The sequence below is a fragment of the Lissotriton helveticus genome, chromosome 1_1 (assembly GCF_964261635.1).
Source record: "Lissotriton helveticus chromosome 1_1, aLisHel1.1, whole genome shotgun sequence".
Taxonomy (NCBI): domain Eukaryota; kingdom Metazoa; phylum Chordata; class Amphibia; order Caudata; family Salamandridae; genus Lissotriton; species Lissotriton helveticus.
The window spans coordinates 707917906-707936185 of NC_136057.1; the positions used below are offsets into that span (position 1 = coordinate 707917906).

Genomic DNA, 18280 nt, shown 5'->3' on the forward strand with positions numbered 1-18280 from the left:
AAATGAACTACTGTAAGAAAGCTCACTAGTCCTAAAAATTTGGCACATAGAAAACAGGATATGGATGCATTTTAGCAGGAGGTACCAGTAACGATTAATAAAAACAAGCATTGGCATAGTCAATAGGTCTCGCCTTTGGGACCATAAGTTTTTAGCCACGAAACACATTATTATATTACAATAGCCATTAACGAAATTAAAGTTTGTGGTGAATCATATGATTTACTGGGCCTAGAATTCTAGGCATTAAAAGACCTTTGACAGTGTTTGCAATCTGACGACTATGCAAATTTGAGCAGTCAACACCCCAGCAGACCAGCACCATGCTCACCCACCGATAGACTAAAGACCAGCACTGCACGCACCCATATATTCTCTTAAATGGGATGTTATCCATGAGCCTGTCGTTCTATTATGTCTTAATTTTTCGCTCCTTTTCCTGAATGTATTTTGTACGTTTTGGCTACTACCCAATTGCTCTCTGCACAACTGGGATATGTTTTATTTTTCGCCCATTATCTTGTTGCAATTTTTAAAACTCGATTTTCTATTGAAGTTGGATTTTGGATTGTATTCTGCACGACTCTGCTGTAACACAACTGTTTATTCAAAGTTAATTTTCTGCTGAAGCTAGAATTTTTAATTGTATTTTGCACATGAACTGGCTGATACCCGAATGCTCTTTGCCCGATGTAGGATATGCTTAGATTACCTAAATCCTTTTGCTGCTAGTCCCAAACTTTATTTCCTGAAATTGCTATGAGTTGAAAAATCTGTACTCCGAGTTGGAGGTCAATAATGTGCTTTCGCATGTTTTATTATATTTTATGCAATCATCTGTATGTTTCCTTTCAGGTGGACCTCATTGGAGTTCCAAATCTTTAATAAAATTGAATTGAATCTACTAAATGATGCCAAGCTTCCATATTGACCTGCTGAATACACAGCCAACGTACTATGAACCAACATACAATGTTAGTGGATAGAAGAGGCACAGATTGAACATGCAGTTGCACAGAAGACATTTTGCAAAGTGCTTTGAAACATTGAATAAGCATGAAGCTGCAGGCTCAGCCTGTAAATAGAACTGCTTCGAATTAGGTTAAACATCTGTTTATGTAATGCTGCATTAAAGGGTAAAGGAGTGTATTTTTTTCAAAAAGGGTATAAATATTTAGAGTTTGCAAAATCAAACAAGTGTACTTGGCCTCTGTTGCTTGCAAGCAACGAGCAACAGGCATGTCCGTGTTTTAACTGGATTTAAAAAGTCCGCATAGACCCTAAAAAACATCCTCACCATGGGGTCAAAAAGACCATGGGAAATGAAGCCCTGGCAAGCATGTTCGCAAATTCCAGACAAGCTACTTAAAATAAATTTTAAACAAGCATTTTGTCTCGCAACTGCGAGTTTTGGAGCTATTGGACTCTAAATGGCAATGACTTGCCATTGTTATTTAGAATTTTAAAAAAAGCAACACCCATTGCTTTGCAAAGCGCGGTGTGCATGAAGTATTGCTTGATGTGAAGCTATTTGCTGTAACACTGTTTATATAAGAGCAACTACTCCATTAACTTGCAAGGCTATTTGCTGTTAACACTACGGCTTGGCCAAAAGTGGCCTTTCCGTACTTCATTACACAGCTGCACCGGCTACCCATTTACTGCGGGAGTATTTTTGCGACCACAGTGATAGTTCAGAGAGCAATCAATCTCTCAAAGAGTTGTTATACTGATGGCTGTCAAATGTACATGACATCCTGGCAGAGCCCTTTGCAAGTCGAATCAATGATTTCATGCTGTTACCTGTGCCTGCTTGGTGACCGATTGTGAAAGATACAGTCTATTAAATATTGAATATCTTACGCATGCTTCTCTGGGTTGAACAATTGTTGTCTAAATTCAGGAAACGTATTAAGAACTTTGTTTTAACAACTCCCTCCTTTCTTAGTCTCAAAACCCGGAATAGGCAATTTCCTTAGCGACATTAAGTCTTTTCGTAATGCTGTTCTAAAAGCAGCACATAATATTTCATAACTGTTTTAACGTGCCTCTCTTGCCAGACCGAATGGCCTATCCAGAAACTCGTCCGTTTGCTACCTCTAAAAGGCTAGGCTAGTGTTGTCCCCATAAGAGGCATCGCCTCACACAAAATACAACCAGCCCTTCTAGCCTTTCAGAGATTCTGACTGAATATCCCAGCGTTCCTAATACACCTGTTTGCCGTCCTGTCTCACACAGGAGGCTGGGTATTTTTGACACACACGTGCAGTGATGGTGGCAAGCTAGAAGAGGGCTATAAAGGGAGTGAGGTGATAACTCATGAGAATTTAATGCAACGAAAGCAGGTGCTGTCGCGGAGCATTGGGGGGGAGCCAGCCCTGCAGGTGAGGGCAAGGACAGGCCTAGAAACACTGCTCCCGCACACAGGGCACCAGCGTACAGCCCACAGGAGGAATGAATGTAAATGTAAATGTAGGGAGCACTTTTATAGCGCGTCTATCACTCCACGGAGTATCTTGGCGCTCAAAACCAGATGGCACGGTTTAAGGAAAAGATTGACCAATGGAGACGCCTACACTTTACACCAATGCTATGCAGGCCGCATCTGTAAGAGAAAACACCCAGGTCTTTAGAGCTTTCCTAAACAGTTTCGTGGGACAGTGACCTGAGGTGAGGTGGGAGCTTATTCCAGGCTCTAGCTCCCAAAACAAAAAGAGATTTTCCTCCTTTGGTGGCCAATCTAAATCTGGGGATGGTTAACAGATTCTGATTAGCAGACCTCAAGCAACGGGTGGGATGGTATCGTTTAAAGCCGTTACACAAGTATTTAGGCCCTTGCTGTTGAAAGGCTCTAAATGTGATCAGCAAGATCTTAAATAAGATCCTTTTGGCAACTGACAACCAATGCAGCGCTTTAAGCGCAGCAGACGCAGATGATTTACGGGGCCAACGTAGCACCAGCCGGGCAGCAGCATGTTGGACCATCTGTAGCCTATGGAGTACGGACTTATTGACTCCAGCATAAAGGCTATTGCAGTAATCCAGCCTCAAACTTATTAGGGCAACTGCGACTGATTTCCTGGCCAATAGAGGAAGATCAAAAAACTTCCTCAGAGATTTAATTGTGTGAAAACACATACCGGCTACGGCCACCGCTTGCTGTTTAAAGCACAGTTGGTCGTCAAATTTAATGCCCAGGTTTCGAGCAGATGACATGGTATCAGGGGGGGCTTCAGCATCGTCCGGCCACCAGTTTTTCGGGGAAAACAGATTTTGATTTCCAAAAGGCAAGATCTCCGTCTTGCCAGAATTGCATTTAAGATGATTCTCAGTCATCCATTTAAATGTAGCTGCTAGGCAATTCTTCAGGTTTTCCTCCGCCCCAAGCAGTTCCCCATCCAGTACCAGGATGAGCGGAGTGTCATCTGCATATGATATTGTACTGATGTTAAATGATGCAATTAGCTCTATCAGGGGTACCATATATAGATTAAAAAGAACAGGGCTTAGCCTTGAGGGACCCCGGAGCTGATGACCTTAGCTTCTGACTGGAATTTGCCCAAGACTGTAATTTGGCGTCTGTTCAGGAAATTCCTAAGCCAACCCAAGACCGTCCCTCCTATTCCTGCGGCCACCAACCGGTCCACTAAGATGTTATGGGAGACCGTGTCGAAGGCTGCCGACAGATCTAATAAAATCAAGACAGCCTTCTTACCCTGGTCTATGGCCATTCGTAGGGTCTCTGCCGTGAACAGCAGGGCAGACTCGGTGGAGTGTTTTGACTGGAACCCAGACTGGTTGGGATGTAAGATGTTATTCTCCTCCAGATAGCTCGTAAGTTGGCTATTAACGAACTTTTCCACCAGTTTGAACACCACGGGGAGCAGGGATATAGGTCGCATATTGGAGAGGATCGTTGGGTCGGCTAGGGCCTTTTTATGGAGGGGCTTAACTGCTGCAAGTTTCCATTCAGTGGGGATTACTGCTGTGGCTAGCGATGAATTTATGATGTTAATAATAGGATTAACCACCTCCACCGACGCCTGCAGAACCAAAGGTGGACATGGATCAAAAGGAGATCCAGATTTACTGGCCAGAATGGCTTTAGAGGTCTCCTCAAGGGGGACAGGTGTAAAAGACTCAAGACACGAAGTCCTCCTGACTGTCTCGACTCCCTCAGCCCGCTCTAAGCTGCATGGATAAAGAGACGGCAGTGGAAAACTCTTCACAATGTCAACAATCTTGTTGTCTAAATAATCGGCAATCAAGTTACAGAGGTCCTGAGAGGGGGGAATCTCTTGTGACAGGGCCGATGGGTTGGTGAAATCCTTTACTATTTTAAAGATTTCTATTTGTCCAGAGCCCACTGTAGATATGGCCTGTAGGTAGTGGGCTTTCTTAGCTAGTTTAATCCCAGCATGATAGTGCCTTCTTGCTGATTTATAGATATTACAAGCAGCCCCCTCGTATTTCCTACGCCATCTCTGTTCGAGTGCGCTCACTTCTCCCAGCTCTAACTTCAGGGCCGGCGAGAACCACGGGGCATTCCTTTTGCCCTTGATGGCTACTGGATTTTTCATACCGGCTGGTCCTAATAGATCACCGGCCAAACCTATCCAGTCACAGAATTTCTGATTATCTGTTATAGTATCGCCTGTTAGTACGGGCGTACCTTCTTTTAGCATTCCTATCAGGTCTGGTCTGCTGGGAAATTTCTTCCAGTTCGGTTTATGCATGTTATTACGCATTTCATTATTCATGATAGCAGCGGGAACCTTATTATTTGATACAATATCAAAAGGAATGAAGAAGTGGTCCGACCAGATTTGAGGGCGCGGCTGCCTGACCATTAACCTAGTTGAGTTGGAGCAAATACAGTCCAGCAGGTGTCCGGCTACATGGGTCGGCTCTCGATTTCGGAGAGTAAGACCAAGAATGTCAATGGTGTCAATAAAGCTACCCACTCCTGGTTCTTTGGGGAGTCTAAGTGCAGGTTTAAATCTCCTAACACCATAAAATGTGAGTATCTGAGCACCAGATCACTCAGTGCATCTCCCACAGTTTCGAGAAACTCAGTAGGAGAGCCAGGGGGGGCGGTAGATAAGGGCGCCGGAAAAAGTGAGGGAATCATGAATGCCTAGACAAAAAGCCAATGCTTCAGCACCTTTGATGGTTGCCAATGCGTGGATGGAACATTTGAGTGAGTTATGGTAGACGGCGGCAGGTTAGCCCAGCACCATGTGACTCTGGGCAATAGCTTGCTTAATCTTCCCGACGGCCTGTGGAAAAGTAAATTTTGCCATGTTCTGTGTCCCTACGTGTTCCCCATCCTATGTTGTATGTGCATGATTAATATGCATATGTATTCCCCATGATCGATTAAAGACGCAATTACAGTTGTGTCCATCTCTAATATGCCAGTTTCCAGTTCTCGTGAAAGCTACGAGTATTAGGCCTATGTAAACGTTACGTTGCCACGTTTCTCAGTGTGCACGTTATTTCATTGTAAAGTCCCCGTTGCTAGGCCTCAAAAGGGCCCGGACACCAGATTCAGCTCCTGTCTCCTGAGCCCTCGCTGAGGAGCGATACAGCCCCCACCTGTGTTCCTGACCCTTCACTTACTTCCTGCCTCACAGTGCCCGGCTCGGCCTGGCTCTGCCTGCCAGTCTGCCAAGAGTATGTTATGATTCTAGTTATCAGTCCAGCCCTCCTTCTCTGCATTCCTAAGCTACTGAATCGCATCAATAGTTTCCGTCATCGTCTAGCCTTTACGTCTCCATGTAAGAGAAATACTGTATTAATGGTCATTTAATATTCCTCAACACGCATTACATGTAGAATAATGCATGCACCAGTCTTAGAATCTGTTAGCCTTTACCCCGATAACTTTTGGATTCTATCAACATGTTCTCTAAACATCAGATACTAGATAGTGTTTAGGTACATGTCGCCCTGACTCTCCAGACTTCAGTCTCTGCTCCTAGCGCAGAAGTCATAGCCCCCAGCTTCTCCTAGTAACACGTCATTGTCAGTTTACGCGCACCACTAGGTTAGAGGTCCCGGCTCCTCAGGTAGCCCCCTCCATGTTTCCGCCCCATTTTATGACATATTCTGTTACGTTTACATCACATGTCTATGTTCACGCCTCTTGTTACACCTACTTTCACCCTTATCTTTCGCGACTGCTATTGACCCCACCCACTGCTCCGCCTATCGTATGTATTGTAATGCAACTGTTTTAGTATATATGCTTGTGCACTGTTATTAAATGTTACGCCGATTCCGATCCTGCCCCCGGCAGCGCTGCCATCCTAGTCCTGTGCAGGTTGTCCTGTTCCTGTCCTTATGCTGTATTAAACCTGCAAACTCCTACTACCTCGAATCTTGACTCTTATTTATTGAGCTATCTGTTATTACTATATCCAGTCAAAAATAGATCCGGTATTATTTATTTATATACCCAGCGCCTAGAGACCCTAACGGGTGATTGTGCGCTTTACAAATGTGGATTATTATTATTATTATTATAGCCAACCCTCCTCCTCGTTGTTCACTCCTATCCAGGCGCTGTATCCGATAATTATGAGGGAGAGCTATAGCTAAATCCGGGTTGGACCAAGGTCTTAACCAGGTCTCGGTGACCAAGAGCCAGTCCAGGTCAGACTCGACAATCAAATCATTTATGTTCTGGGCGTTCCTGCAGAGTGAACGGGCATTTATAAGTCCTCCTCGCAGCACGATATCGTGAGATGGAACTTCCAAGGCAGGCACTGGGGTCAGCGTAAGCTTACACTGACCGCAGCAAACGGGTCCATACCACTTGTCAGGGGCTACAATCCCATGACAGTGCGTATTAGTGGTGTTATAGGAATATAGCAACTCCCTGGACATACCTGTGAGGGCTTTACAAGGAACCTGAAGTAGCACGGTTTCCTCCGCCTCCAGCGCCGCCCTAGCGCGGACGGACGCAGACGGGCTCGACTCCGGCGCGCCCGCTGCGCATCCCCGCTGCGCGTCTGCATGGTAGGTTTAAGTAGGGCTCACCTGACCTGGGCGTCTGAGCACTAAAGCGCTCAGCGTGAATACACAGGCAGACCTCCCCAGCTACACCCAATATGGCGGCTACACAAGTATACCCCAGTCAACTCGGCCCGCGAAAAGAGCGGTGAAGGCACAATTACAGTGCTGGTGTGTGGACAATGATCCTAATAGGATAAGAAATCGACTAAAATATATTAGGCAGTTTAGGTGAAAAAACGAAATTAAATAAAAAGCGTGTTTTAAAATAGCGCTTCCGCTTATCAAAGAGCTCGCTTATGCACTAGAAAAGTATGAGGCGCGACACATTAAAAATAACCTTTCCCAAGCCAAAAGACAAAACTACCTCCAATCGCCCGGAAGTAGAGCATCTGGGGTATGAAGAGCTATACAAACGTTCCCATACAATACCAGGCTTCCCTAAATAAGATAGGTGAGGCCGACAACAGGGCTGGTGTACTAAGAATCATGCACCCTTATGACTGACTCTTCCCAACACTGCCAGCTTTTCAGACGGCCTGGCCTCTGAGGAAACTGCTCAGATTCTCAAAGCCTGCAAGTTGCGTTACATTATAGCAAACGTTTTGATGTGTACTGGATGAGATCGAATGTTATATGTTACGTATGTTGTGCTGTCATATGTTATGCGAATCCCCACTTTTTCCGTGAGCAAGGTCGAAACAGAGCACCACTGCAGTGGTGGTAGGATCACCTTTTTTTCATCCGGCGGTGAGAGCAAAATAGGACGTTGGTGCTGCTGGGGCCCCATTCATTCAGCTGTGCAGAGGACATGGAAACTTCCGGCAGCAGGGCTCGCGGAGAGGAAGCCGCCACAGCCCAGTGGCTCACGTCCAGCTCTCCACCACTGCGTTTGCAACCTAATGAGTGTTGTGCACACAGAGCCCTGATTTGAGTGTAAACCCACTTTTAATCACAGCCCTGGGTGCGGACACCAGATTACACGGTTTATGATTCTCGCCCCTCCTGACATACAATTGCGCAGCCGGGAGGAGGGGCAGTATCGTCTCGAAGAAGAGAATGCGGAGTGATGGCAGCATGATTTGTAATACATGCCCAATCACAGAGACGGACTGGCGCGTGCAGGCAACGTGAGCCGTGGTTAAGACTTTTCTTATCTGCTTGTTAAATAAACAAGCAGATAAGAAAAGTCTTCAAGACAGCTGCAAAGCAGGCAATTGTGTTCGGAGGGGCAGTCCAAAAAACAGATAGGGCGGCAACCAAAAACACTCCTTTCCAATGGGAAGCCAGCATTTACCATAAACGCTGATGCTACCCAGGGGCGGAGCTAGCCACGACACGAGATGGCCGCGCTTTGAGCGAGCTTCGAGGTGGCCGAATAAATCATCCTCATCCTGCACTACAACGGGGGACCTCATCCCAATAAATGACAACCGCTCTTGCACAAACCTATTCACCACGATCGGTGGAAATCTGAAGCCGATAACTTGCATGTAAGCAAAGTTTTGGACTCGAAAGCTGAAGAGGGCCTGCTGAGATCCGCGACAAACCGAGCACCGGCCTGAAGTAGTGAGACAGGCCGAGACGCGAGACAGGCCGAGACGCAAAGCATGCGCGCCGGACCGCAGAGAGCCGGAGGTCCGCACGGCGGAGACACGGCTCCGGAGCTCCTGGTCTGTAACAGGATCTCTGCGCCCCCACCTCACCTGATTATATTGGGGTGGTCGTAATGAGACCTAAGCGATACATCCCGCACCGGGCCGGGGCTGAGACGCGAGTGCCGTGAAGACTGCTGGATGGCCAATTAGAGGTAACTCGGAACGGCAGAGGGGCGCAGTGGGCCCTAGAGACCGACCTAGGGACGGGCTGAAGAGGCTGGAAACCCCACAGGGTGCTCCTCAATAAATAGCCGGCGGCGTGGGGCGGGCCCGAAAACTACTGTTGAGCAGTTGAGATAACACCGCCATTAAACAGGCCCATCGGTACCAACGATGAGAACCAAGTGCAATTAAGAGAATATAGAACACGCATCAGGACACAGCGGTGGTAGCAATCTCCAAGTGTGGTGCGCAGGGGGTACAGATCGGGAGCAAACATAAGAACAGCAGGAGTCCGGGGCCCATCTTAAACACCTTAAAACAGAGTACACAGGACACGGGTGGAGAGGAGGAGGAGGATACTGTTAGAGCCCGTGATACACACGCAGAGGCGGTGAGAGGAGGGCTTCCAGGTGCCAAGTGACCAGTAGATTAATGGGCCATTAACACTGCGAACGCAGGGGTTGCAAATAACCACCCAGACAACTGCAGCGGGATTGTGAAGGTCGCTAAGGGCATCGGGCTGGAGGCACAAAGAACAAAGAAAGCGCCGGGGAGTCTGGTGGAGCTATCCAGTGGCACTGATCATAGAGGTGGCCAGTGGACTGCCAACGGTTAACCGCAGGAAGAGGGACATAGAACACAGTGAAATCTACTACCTCTGCGAGGTGTGCGGCCCGTTTCTCTGCGGCGACGGAACCACGGTCAACAACCGAACGACGCAATGGGTAAACCAGACAAAAACCAGCCCAAAATAAACTTTGACGCTACAAAAAAAGTTCCGGAACATTCTGGGCTGGAACAGGTGATTCAGCCAGTAGCGCCAAACACGGCTGGGATCCCAACGGACAATGTTCAGTCGATGTTTCTTATGATACAAACTGCGCTGTCAAACAGATGGCACAGGGGTGGGGAAATCATCGCCCGACACCCGAACCAAGCAGATTTTTATAATGGGCAAGAAGATTTGTCTGTTTTGTCCGACGGACAAGTAGACATTAAATCACTAAAAATATATGAGCTGTGGGCACTCAGGCTCACAGCCAATTAGAAATGCGATCAGAAAGCTTTTGGAGAACATTGAATGACTGAAAGCCCATGACTGGCCTCTATCTATCTAGTGATTGGCTGGGGGAGTCTTGCGCTAAACGTCAGTATTCTAGCGAAGATTCCACACTGGTGCAGCCCACCTGCTCTTGGAACCCAGCTGCTGAACGTGCAAGGGCAGGTCCCGAGGCAGGAAACACTTTTTCCACTGCCAGGTCTCAGCGCTGTGGGTTGAGGGGGCAGGTGGCCTCTCTGCCGCTGATTGCTGCGTGGCTCGATCGGCCTGTCCAGTGGGATCCCTCCAAGGCAGGCCATTAATCTTTGGTGCGCTGCTGCGCACTTCATGGAATCGAGAGCAACAAGTCTGCGTCTCGAACACACTGTATGCCTCCCCAGCAGGTGAGTCAGTCTGATAATGGGTTTTCCAGCAGCCCGAGCCTTAATAAAGGTATGTTAACTGTGATTCTGCGTGAAATGGCCTGGATTCAGTGAGCATGGGGGCAGGGTCAAATGTGTGGCATGTTAATTTACAATAAGGCAGGAATCTCTCCTTTTGCAATCTAGCAATGGAACCAGTGCAGCGTTGATAATGAGTGAAAAAACGATGAAAGGAAGTTTACTGTAGAGACACATTGACCTTTACTTTGTCTCTGCTTTTATGGAGGTGGTCGCATTTGGGGGCACAGAGCAAATGATAATACTTTAAACACCTGGCAGGCTTACAGAAAATGCAGCCTTGTAAGATTATGCGTGTGCTGTTAATAAAAACATTTTTTTTAAATTACATTGTTTTCCTGGTGTTAAACAAATCAAGCTAAAGTTGAATAAAGGAAACACAATTGTAAGCAAAAGTTCCCAGGCATACACAAACGTACTAGCAAGTACACATGTAGATAAGATTATCTACAACAACATTAGCCAAACTGCTTTCTCCAATAAAAATTGGTTTTAATTTCTCAGATATTCATAAAAAATTCATATGATAAAAATACATTACAATGTTCAGAGTCAATGCAAACTTCATTGTAACTATACATGATTTGTTAAGATTAAAATTTCGATAAACATTTTAAAAATGATGGTTTCCTGTCGACGCGTTTCGACACGTAAGTTGTGTCTTCCTCAGGACTGTACCATCGGTGTTCTGTAAAAATAATAATCATGGACATTTTTTACTATATGATTCTTTTCCTGGTAAAGCAGTTTGCACTCGTTTATAACATGTTCGTTGTACCGCTAATCATTCTTCCATGGCTATTGATATACCGCATTATTGCTCAAAACATCTGTATACAACCCATTTGACTATGTCTGTTGTCTCTATACATATATGCATCTTCAAGGTGGAACATCAACTTATTTTGAATGCTAATAACAGTGTCAACTTTGGTTATATAACATCATAAAAATAGAGCACAAACATGTCTTATCATTCTTTTACATTATTACCTTTTGCCATATACACTTAAAGTTGTTTGGTGACCCTGGTGGTTCGTTGATAGCTTAAGGACAAACTCATTTTGTTAACTTAAAGACACGTTTTTGTCAGGTTAGGCTGGCATAAGTATATATTTTTTTTTGAATAACACATATGCATTAATAAATTAGCAAGCATTCCTTGTGGTGCCTTGCTGGATACCCTCTTCCGCGAGGTTTACTCTGCACAGTGGGCAGAAACACATCTACGGCTGTGCAGATTGATACGCCTTTGGGGTATGCCTATACTCAGTTTATGTATATATACAGCACAGTATATACTTATGCCAGCCTAACCTGACAAAAACGTGTCTTTAAGTTAACAAAATGAGTATATGTAAATGTATATGGCAAAAGGTAATAATGTAAAAGAATGATAAGACATGTTTGTGCTCTATTTTTATGATGTTATATAACCAAAGTTGACACTGTTATTAGCATTCAAAATAAGTTGATGTTCCACCTTGAAGATGCATATATGTATAGAGACAACAGACATAGTCAAATGGGTTGTATACAGATGTTTTGAGCAATAATGCGGTATATCAATAGCCATGGAAGAATGATTAGCGGTACAACGAACATGTTATAAACGAGTGCAAACTGCTTTACCAGGAAAAGAATCATATAGTAAAAAATGTCCATGATTATTATTTTTACAGAACACCGATGGTACAGTCCTGAGGAAGACACAACTTACGTGTCGAAACGCGTCGACAGGAAACCATCATTTTTAAAATGTTTATCGAAATTTTAATCTTAACAAATCATGTATAGTTACAATGAAGTTTGCATTGACTCTGAACATTGTAATGTATTTTTATCATATGAATTTTTTATGAATATCTGAGAAATTAAAACCAATTTTTATTGGAGAAAGCAGTTTGGCTAATGTTGTTGTAGATAATCTTATCTACATGTGTACTTGCTAGTACGTTTGTGTATGCCTGGGAACTTTTGCTTACAATTATTTTCTACCCTGACCCAGGATTGCTATTTGCACCAGGGGGCTCCTGTTATTTTACATAGAATAAAGGAAACACCACATACGGCAGAAAGTATATTTGTAATCCAGGCAATGCTGTGTATGCAGCGTATTTGGATGGATGGATGGGTTTTTATATAGCGCAATATCACCGCCAGGTCTCAAAGCGCTTTGCATTGGGAACCCGTCCTGGATTTTCCCTGTGAGATAGCCCCTTACTGGGTATCCCCAAGGTGAAAGCCAGGCATCCCGCCGCAGGGGGCCGTAGTGGAGATTAAGCAAGCTATTGCCCAGAGTTTCAGAGTGTGAACCTGTGATTCGAGTAGGCACCGAAGCGAGAATTACCGAGTCCGTGGACATTTTGGGCTCAAGACCCTGACGTGTCGGGAATTGAACCCTGGTCCCGGGTCTGATCTCAGCGTCCGGGTCTGCCTCCTCTAACCAGTGACTCTTCCGCCTGTGTGAAATTTCGACCTATGTAGACATAAAAGGTATGTTTTTCTTACCCTACATGATTTGCCAAAGGGTGTTTTTCCTGTGCGACTACCTTTGTGCCTTCTTTATGCATGTGTCCATTTTAAAATATCCAAGTATCATCACTTGGACCCTCAGCTTCTGAAATAAAGAAACTGATTGCACAAGTTGCTGCACTGTAAAACCGTATCTTTCACCAGGCTCCCCAATACTCATGTCAGCATCCTGCAACAGAATTACAGGATTTTGCGGAAGACAACATGCGCATTTGGGGGGCAGTGAGGGGCTGGGGACATTGGACATTACTTATTTTATTCCAGCATGTCCCTTGTGCGAATGCTAACTCATCATTGTTGCCATTGCCACTCTAGGTCTGCTTATAACAGCACTCAAACACAGTTTCTATCTTGGAATGAGAGCACCTGTGACATCAGAAGCATTAACAATAATATGCCAGAATAGTGTGATGCTATACTGTGACCTACCCTATTCTCCAACGCTCATTTGTTTCCAAGAACTCTGCAGGAGGCCACCGCGAGCTCGGGGGAAATGCCGGAAATCGGGCCAGCGATCCGGAGCTGCCTCTGAACCCCCGCCCCCTACTGCGATAAACCCGATCAGCCTAAGGATTAAATAAAAATGAACTTTGCCTGACCACAAGATGGCCACCAGTCGACCTCATCACGATGTACTGCGGACCCTGGTCAATCATAAAACTGGTCATCGATCTGAACTGGATCTTAGCCGTCATCCAACCTCGATCCTGCACGCCATTCAGGACATTTACCCAGAGAACTATCACCTACTTAGACTGACTGCGGGCAAACGCTCCAGCATCTCTCCTGACCTTATCTTCCCCCTCTCTCTTCCCCCTACCCTCTCCGCTCCTACTCTTTCCAGCTTCTGTCCTCAGCCATCACTTGCCACTGCCCTTTGTCCCCACCCTGTTTGAGAAAACCTCTTCCCTCGATACTTGAGAAGGAACTATTTTGTCTGACACACGATGGAGCTACCTTGTTTAGCTATGGAGGAGATGGGCCATGGATTCCCTCCTTGGTCGTCACCTACCCAGCCGGTCTTTAGACCGACTTCCTTTCGTCTCTACGGCTGTCTTTTCCCTCATCCTCTCTTTCTCACCTCCCCTTTCCCCCACTACTTCACCATCTCCTTTCTCTCCTCTTCTAATGTGTTGCTGATTATCTGTTTTAATGTTTAACTGTCGATCTTTTTCTGATATTGCTGAACCACATTGTTCCACTTCCTCTCGTCTCTCCTGTCCTTTCCTCCGCATCCTTCCTCTATTTTATGGCTCTCCTCTCCTCTCTCAATGTTTTGAGAGTGAACTATTTTGTCTGATGCCCGATGGAGCTACCTGGTTTAGCTATAGGGGAAATGGGCCGTGGATTCCCTCCTTGGTCGTCACCCACCCAGTCGGTCTGTAGACAGACTTATTTTCGTCTCTCCTTATTTTCTCTTCCATTATCCTCCCTTTCTCACCTCCCCTGCCCCCTACACTACTTCTCTGTCCTTTCTCTCCCATCCTAATTGTATTGCTTATTTTTTGATGTACTGTGTAATTCGTTGAATTTGTTCTGTTACATTGTTGATTCTCTTGTAAAGCGCTCGGATACCTTCGGGTCTAGCCAGCGCTATATAAAACTCTTTAAATAAATAAAAGGAGAGAGACAAGTGGCAGAGAACTTGGATTTTAAAGAAAAAAGTGATTACTTTACAAATCTCAGAGAGACAAGCTTGCACATCTATTGCTGATCTGCACCCCTTCATGTTAGGTAAGCTAACTCTGCTGGTGCCATTATTTACCAGTACTGTGAACAAGAGAACCCTGTACTGCTACTGCCAGTGTTGCATATGCTCCTTGTGTGGTAGAAGAATGTGGAAATGTAGCAGTGAATGCACAAGAATATAATCACACCACACCTGCCCAGGAGTGTAAAAGGAGAGATTGATTTAACTGTCCATTACTTCCACTTGTGTATTCATACTTGTGGATACTGCTTCAGTGAACTAAACACCTCTGCTATGTGATTTGTGCTGCACCATGAACAGTTCATAAGCTCTGCCGAGGAGTGGTTATTCCCATCCACACGTTTATCAGAGCATGATCACATGCGAGTATTTTTGAAACTGGACAGCTATGAGTTGCCCTAGGATAGAGAACCCCCTTCTGCCCTACAGGTTCATATTCCGGCACAGTCTATGCCAAATACGCTACAAGAAATGTAGTCCATTACCAGCCTGTACTCTGCCCTTTCGGCACTATTTTTTTAAATTAGAAAATTTGTTACATTCATACAGGGTAATTGGGTGCAGTGCACACGGACACATCTGGACACATGATGTACATCCAGCCAGTGCAACAGTTGAATTTAAGGGTGTATGACCATGCATTGCATAATTTGACATGCATTTGAAGTTTATATTGCATAGTATGTTGCACTGATTGCAGTGCAGGTTTTATCCGTGCAGACCCACCTCAGTGATAAATGGAATAGGTGGGGCAAGCAGATATCTTCCCAGGACAAGTAGATTTCTGTAACATTTTGTCCATTGGCCAAGTAGATTTTTTTTTTTATTTCCACACAACCTGATGGCAAAATTGACTCTCACTCAGAGAGAACCGCATGTCCGAACGCTTAGACTGCCATACAGAGCGAATTGACAAGGCAGAACGTAGAATCTCCAATGTTGAAGACGCTAACAACCGAATGACCACTAGGCAGTCTGGTATAGATAAACAACTAGCCGCAAAATCTGAAGATTTGAAATCTAGGTCTCGGAGGAGTAACATACGCCTCATGGGAATCGCGGAAACTACCAACACAGGCCCAATGGAGAAATACGTGGAACAACTCCTGATCACGCTGCTGGGAAGAGACACCTTCTCGGATGTTTCTCTCATTGAAAGGGCCCACAGATCCCTGGCTCCCAAACCACGACTGGGCACTAGGCCAAGGCCCATTATAGCTAAAATACTCAACTACCGGGACAGGGATGCAGCATTGAGAAAAGCTAGAGAACTGGGTGCACTGCGGCACGAGGGAATGGATATTTTCCTATATCCAGACTTCACCCAATCAGTTCAGGAAGCTAGAAAGAAATACGGAGTGGCAAAACAAACTTCGGGAATGGCAAATCCCTTATGCTATGCTGTACCCTGCCCGGCTCAAGATCACAGATGAAAGCGCATCAAAAATCTTTAATGAACCCAAAGACATTATGAAATACCTGCAGATGAGGAGACCGAAAGGAGGGCGCAGAAGATCACCGCGGGATAGACCTCAGGATAGAGAAGTAATGTCCGATGTGGAGTAGGGAAAGATGACTAAACATGGACGCCTCGGCCTAACACGATTGCGATATAAATAATGGGTTTACTAGCATTGAAAAGGGTGGAGGCGAATAAACTTCAGCCAAAAAGTATGAAGGAAACAACGCCACTGACTAATAACATGGCACAGAACTATGACGTGGCCGAGTCAGGACAATGCAAGCTGAGACGCAGCCCTGATGCTCAGATAAGTTCAAATTGGCACATAAATATTCTAGACTTACCGAACTGTAAAGAGAGATAAGAAATACATATTGGTAACAATGTCATGAAGGTGCTTTATCAAATCCACTTAAACAATAAGAAAGATTTGAGGTTCACAATTAATAGTGCAATACTATTTTAATATATGCCCCCCCCCCCCTCGTCACAAGCCAACCGGGGAGGGGGGCGGGGAGTCTAGGAAGCTCCTGCCCACGTGTGTACTCCACAATTGTTATTGTTTGGGAAATTATGTTGGTATATGTACGGGGAGGGGTGTTAGTTACTTGGAACTGGTTGGGGTAATGGCTTTGTTGAGGGAAACACGACGGAGTGGGTGCGGGTGGGTAAACATGAAAATCACCAGGCAGCGGCAGATGGTCTCTGCAACCGAGCAAAACACCACATGTGTTCTAAATTCCTGCAATATCGCAAGAGTAATGTCCAACTGAATGCTAACTATGGGGACTGACCTAAGACAGACTAGGACACTGACCTGATCATGGAACGTGCGGGGTCTACAAGATCCACGAAAGATCAGGAAAGTACTTGCATATATAGATAGGCACAAAGTGGATGTGGCCTTCCTTCAAGAAACACATAGCGCCCCATTGAGATAGCAGGATTGGGTACAGATGGGCGCAGGTTCGAGTGGCATCGTCTTACTCAAATTACGCTAGAGGGGTGCTGATATTGGTTAGACAAAATATTCCCTTTACTCTCCTGGACATGGTCACAGATGACCAGGGAACTTTGGTGGCACAGATATCACAATTGTATCGGTATATGGGCCCAATATTGATCCGCAATTCTATGAGAATATTTGAATCAAACTGAGAGAAACGCAGCCGACAGCTATTATATGGGGGGTGGGGGGTGACTTTAACATGCATAGACCCATTATTAGACATATCAGCTGGTACCGATAGACATGGTAGACGGTCGGTAGACGGTCGGCCAAGGCCTTGATAGATGGAATGGTCTTTGGTGCATATATGGCGGTTGCGACACCCGGGCTGCAGGGAAGGCACATGTACATCACTGACAACACTTGGTCAAGACTAGATTACTGGCTCACCACACAGGAAGTCAGTACATGGGTAACGACAGTGGAACACTTACCTAAAACGCTATCGGACCATGCCCCAGTAAGAATGGTATTGGCAGTACCAACACATACACCGAGAAAAGTCACATCGCGTCTACATCAGTCCGCACTGAAAGACCAAATATTCAATAGCGAGCTACGCCAAGCCATTATAGACTTCTTTCAGACCAATGAGGGCTCGGTAGACAGTACTAGGACATTATCGGAGGCGTTTAAGGTAACCATATGAGGACATTGCATTGGTAAGCATGCAGGGATACTTAGAGATATTAGGCAACAATTGGCCATGGTAGAAAAAGATATTCAAAAGCTAGAAGATACCTACGCAGACACTACAGGACTCCATCTTAGCAGACATACGATGTAAAGTTGACATACCATGAATTTGCAGACTCGGAGGCAAAATACTTATCAAAACACTGCAGAGCCAGGGCATACTGTAAAGGTGGTAGGCCAGGCAGAGTATTGTCACACAAGGTAAAGTCAATACACTAATACACTAATAACACAATGAATGACCATGACGAAATGGTGTAGGACACCCCTGCTATATTGGATAGCTTACAGACATTCTACTCCAAGCTATACACCACATGACTATCTAGATGACATAGGGTTAGCCTGGCTCTCGGACACACACAGAAAATTCCTAGGTCATCATCTAACTGAAGATGAAATTAAGGACGCCATTAACTCACTCCTGAATGGCAAGGCTCCTGGCCTAGATGGCTTACCGGGAGAATTCTATAAGGAATTCAGAGACCTGTTGATGCCACACTTAGCCCAGATGTATGACGAAGGTATAC

General features: G+C 45.3%; 1 protein-coding gene across 1 annotated transcript in view; it reads right to left on the bottom strand.

The window, feature by feature from the left end:
- Positions 1–18280, bottom strand: part of RPS16 (ribosomal protein S16) — a 41311-nt gene that overhangs the window by 8694 nt on the left and 14337 nt on the right. The window lies entirely within an intron of this gene.